General features: G+C 44.6%; 1 long non-coding RNA gene across 1 annotated transcript; it reads left to right on the top strand.

The window, feature by feature from the left end:
* Nucleotides 1-1654: 1654 nt before the first annotated feature.
* Nucleotides 1655-3348, top strand: LOC134479477 (uncharacterized). The gene is made up of 2 exons (XR_010052859.1): nt 1655-1829; nt 2417-3348. It is a non-coding gene; the product is annotated as an uncharacterized LOC134479477 (long non-coding RNA).
* Nucleotides 3349-5277: the final 1929 nt, after the last annotated feature.

Genomic DNA, 5277 nt, shown 5'->3' with positions numbered 1-5277 from the left:
ATCTCTCAAGCCTCCCCAAAATAGAGTTCCTCTTTGGTGGAAAAGGAAGAAAGCACAGTCCTTGTGGAGAGTGGCAAGGAGCTGTCCTGAAAATCTACACAGGATCTATCAGATAATCTACAAATTCTATTTCTGAGACTATGATGAAAAATGTCTCATGCTTATTGTAGCACCGTCTGTGATGTCCAAGATGTGGGTCAACCCAGATGTCCATGGACTGATGAATGCATCAAGAATACATACTGTAGACAGGGAATACTATTTAGTCAAGAAAGGAAGGCGTCCTGCCATTTGCAGCAAAATGGAGTCAAAGGATATTTATTAGTATAAGTGGTGCAAGCCAGGCACAGCAAGGCAGACGTGCTATATCCTTTCTTGTATGTGAAACCGAGAGAAAGCCAATCTAATGTGGAGTGGTGATCACCAGAGGCTGGGAAGAGTATGGGAGGGAAGGCAGAGGGAGTTGGGCAACAGGGATCCAAACTTGTTAGATGAAAGTATACGTCTGGTAATGGAATAGCATCCCGAAGCTGCTACAGTTCAAAGAGCAGGAGGGAAGAGCTCAAAGCCTTGGGACAGAGTAAAGGAGACATGGGGACAGAGAGGCCAACTGCCATGACTCAATCACTGGTGTCTGTATCAAATCACCACACACCAAACTAATCACATGATATACATGTATAATTAATGATAACATCCTCCAAACAAAAAGTCAGCCAAAGACTTACAAGCTATGAAAATACTAGAAGAAAACATCATGACGTCGAAGTGGGAAAGGATTGTGGGAAAGGGCACGCAGTATTACGGCAAACTGAAAGGCTTCTGTATTGCAGAGGAGATGACTGTAAAGAACGTATATAGTAAAGGAAATACCAAGTATACTTCTGCTTAATATCTAATATTTATAAAGAACTCAAACAAGTCAATAAAACCCCACATAATCCATTTTAAAAATAAGCAATAGGGGGTTGGGGATTTAGCTCAGTGGTAGAGTGCTTGCCTAGCAAGCACAAGGCCCTGGGTTCGATCCCCAGCTCCGAAAAAAAGAAAAAAGAAAAAAAAAGCAATAGATCTCAATAGACGTTGTCAAGGGAAGATGCCTCTAATTGCTAGGGAGATGCCAGTCAGCCAGACCACCATGACATAACTCACTCCAGTTAGACTGCCTACTAATAGGACAGCAGGGCTTCTGGGGTGGTATGGCAGGGTAGAAGCCTTCTTCTTGCTGTGAACTAGCTTACCCACTGTCGGGCATACCTTCCTTTACCTTGTACATCATCTCTACTTCTGTCTTTAACCATTTGTCTCCAGTCTAGTTTATTGCCCTTAGACACAAGAAACTGGATAATTAACAGATGTCTATGGGGCACTTGGGTGGGTGCCCTGGACTCCGGTCCATGTTATTACGTCGGGAAATACCTGTGAGACGCAGTGGTGGGGAGGAGGAGGCAATATTCAGTTAGCTGGAGACTGGGTCTGGGCAGTGAATGGAGCAGTGGTCAGTAGCCTGGCCCTCTGAGGACAGGAGATGACTTTATCACTCAAGTTAGTAGCTGACCCACGGATCTCACAGCTTACAGCTGGGACTCAGAACTTGGAAGCCTCCTCAAGCCCTGGACTTCTATGACCTCATCTCTCCCCAGGGGCGTTTGATGCTCTGTGGGTTTTAAAGCATGAAGACTAGGTTTGGACTCAGGGCTTGTCTGGCTTCCTCTGTCCTTCACACACCCCGGTGATGTTCTTTGGCTAATGTAATCACCACTCTAGCCTGAATGAACTGGTCTCAGGAGCATGGGAGAATCTGCCTTGCCCACCTGCTGCAAAGCTAAGTATAACTGACAGAGGCTCTTAGTGGTACCTGGCCCTGGAGGTCCTAGTGCCTAGTGCTTCTGTGGGCCAGGGTCTTGGGGGAGAGGCAAATGAAACAAGAGACAGGGGCTGGTGGAGAAGATGGTGTTTAAATCCGGGTTTAGGAAAATGAGGTAGAAACCGTCTCATAGTGGAATATTTCCCATTTTCAAAAGAGGAAAGGACATTTCAGGGGTGGTAGCTGGGAAAAATCCTAGGCCTGGAGAAGCTCTTTGGAGGATTTTTAGGGTGGAGACTCGGTACAGCTTTCTCTTTGAAACTCACCTTCAGGCCAAGTCCTTGTTAGCACACCCATTTTGCAAGCGAACAATAAAAAGAAAAGGTGTCAAGCACTAGAAAAAGTAATAATAACAGAAGAAGAAGGTGGGGTGACAGGGCTCTCTTTATGCTGTGCATCAGACACAGGGCTCCCTTTATGCTATGATTCAGAGACAGGCTTCCCTTTATGCTATGCACCAGAGCCCAGCAAAGGCGAGGCTAATCCTTGCTGGTATCATGTGGTTTCATTTTTACAAATTCACTTCTATTCTCCCTCTATAACTTTCAGCCTGTTCTGCTACACTGGTATCCAAAGGAAGAATGTTCCCAAAGCAAAGACCGTTCTGGAGGGCTTCTGACAGCTGCCTAGACTGGGTTCGGTATCAGCCCAAGAGTAGACTTCTCTCCAAGAAGATTCCCAAAATGAAGCTGGGAGAGCTGTATCCAAACCGATGGACCCTCACACAGCAGCCCAAGAAACACTAAAAAGCAAAGCAACACAGCACCTCCTAAAGATCGCAGCTCCTTGGTTACTGAGCACAAAAGTAAGGGAAACGGTTGAAACGTAAGACGAAGAACGCAAAAGTCTACTTGTAAAAATGATCAGCGACGTCAGAGAGGACACAAACCAACCGAGGACTGGACAAAGAAGTCATGGAAGAGGGGAAGAGGTTGGCATCATGGGTGAGAGATTTATCAGGGAGATCAAGATTTTGAAAAGTACGCTGAAAAGAAATGTTGGGGACAAAAAAAAAAGGTGAAATGGAAACCAGTAAAACAATCAAATAAGCAAATAACCAAAACCATTGGTAGATGATGAGAGGAGGGAGGAGAAAGGAAAGGCAACTTCGAGAAAAATACTGCGTATCAGTCAGTCATGCAGTCTGCAGTCTGTCATCTGTCTGTCTGTCACCTAGATAATAAATTAAAGTCTAAACGTGACAACAACTCAAACTATGGGACATGATCAGAGACCAAACCAAAGTGTTCATGGGGTACAAAAGGAGCTGAGATAAAATACAAATCATCAGACAGGGAAGAGGGGAATGGGGAACTTCTTTGGGAAGGAGGAGGGAGATCAGTAGGGAGAAGGAGGGAGGTAAAGTAACAGTAAGACCCAAAGAGAATCATGGCATTATCTGTTTACCACCCAAAACCCTGCAATGTGAGTAATTCAGCGTATAAATATACATATATAAACTAAATGAAAATTTCTCGTAAGGCTTATGGCGTTTCCTCTCTTCAGGACACGAGAAGTCTCCTTTCTAATGTTGGCTAAGGTTCCCCAAGAGATATCCAGAACAGATCCTATTTTTGTTGCCCTTGATTACACCCCAGAGGTGGCAGGGAGTTCTTATTTCTGAAGAGACAATGCACTTCAAAAACAGGACCCATACACCCCTGAACTGAGGAGCCCCCTCCCTGAGGACTAGTTTTCATGGCACCAGAAGGCACCATGCAAGCTTCCAAAGGAGGGCAGCAACCATCAGTTCTACCCAGCTCTGATGGGTCAACGATGACCAGCATGGAATGATAACTGTATGAGGTGCAGAAGTAGCATGCATACCTTGGCAGGTACCAACAGCTCTCTAATTGGACTTAGGATCACCTCAGCGAGGAGGAAACCTGGAAAACCACTCAGTGAAATCACGGTCATTGGAGGAGTCTCTACAACTACTAATTCACTAGACCAGCAGACTCCCTAACAACAATCGATAGACATTCACCCTTAGACCCTATATATACCCCATACATCCCATACAGTAAATGTAGTCTTCACCCCTTATCAAGGAGACTTCTCTTTGCAACAGACAGAGGCCACTGTAGGAAATCACAGCCAATCAATATGCAGAACTATTGTGTCCCAGTCCCAGTGTACAGATACATAACACTGCCACCCATAAAGCTCAGAGGACATTGTGGGGGAAGGAAAGATTGTAAGGGGCTTTGCTGTGAGGTCGCGTCTCCTGGTACCATCAGAAGCTACATTTGTAAAATCTCGCTGGTATGATGCCCAAACGTGAGGGGAACAAGGAGGACACCAATAAACAGGCCAAACTGCATGGGGGACAAGTCCAGGAGGACTCTGCCCTACACAAAGGTCTGTAGGCATCAGAGCAAGGCTGGAGTGGGTCATGGTCCTCTCCAGGGAAAAGCACAGCATTGGCTGTCCAGTGTCAAGTTGTCAGGCCTGGAAACACATGCAGAAGAAACACTGTGTGGACCCGACAGGCTATATTTAGGAGAAGCATATATACAAATACATAGATGATTGCAATAAAGATTAACTGGAAAAAAAGACCACAAAATCAAAGAAGGGTAGAAGGGATAGATAGGAGAGTTTGGAAGGAGGAAAGAGAAGAAAGAAATGTAATTAAATTATAATTTCAGAAATAAACAGAAAAAAAGCCTCTAACACCCCCCAACCCCAAGTATTACCGACATTCACAATAAAAATGGGCCATGATCAGGGGCTAAACATCGGATCGAAAAAGAACAGAGATTGAAAATCAAAGTGCGATTGGGGCGATGTCTTAGTCAAAATGCCTACCACACAATTGTGAGGACCCGAGTTCGGATCTCCAGAACTCATGGGAAAAGGCAGGCGAACACGCATGCATTTGTAACCCTAGTGCTGAGAATGTGGGGTGTGTACAGAGACAGGAGGATCCCCGAAGCACAGTGGTAAGCCCACCTAGTTTACCTCTGACCTCCTCATGTGTGCACACACACATATAGACGAAGGACACAGAAAATCTACTCAAATGAAATTATAGCAGAAAATCTCTGAAATCTAGGTACAAGAGGACTCCAGATACAGTCAGAGAAGAACCACTCTATGACACATTGTAGTTAAAATGTTAAGACTGTAAAAAACAGTGGGGGGAAAAACCAATAAAATTTGCAAAAAGGAACACACCAGCTTTCTTACAAAGCCAAAAACATCAGAGCAACATTAGACTTTTCAGCAGAAACCTCAAAAGCCAGAAAAGCGTGGAATTAAATATTTCAAGACTCGAAAGCAAGAGCAGTCAGTTGACACTGTTATTCCTAGCAAAGTTATCTTCTAAGACTGAGGTGGAAGTAAAGAGATTTCAGGAGAAGCACAGACTAGAGAAGTTTATGACCTCAAAGCTAAGAGACCCAGAG

This window comes from Rattus norvegicus, chromosome 6 (assembly GCF_036323735.1).
Source record: "Rattus norvegicus strain BN/NHsdMcwi chromosome 6, GRCr8, whole genome shotgun sequence".
NCBI lineage: Eukaryota > Metazoa > Chordata > Mammalia > Rodentia > Muridae > Rattus > Rattus norvegicus.
Note: the sequence above shows the minus strand (reverse complement) of the source record. Positions and strands in the feature narration are given on the sequence as shown.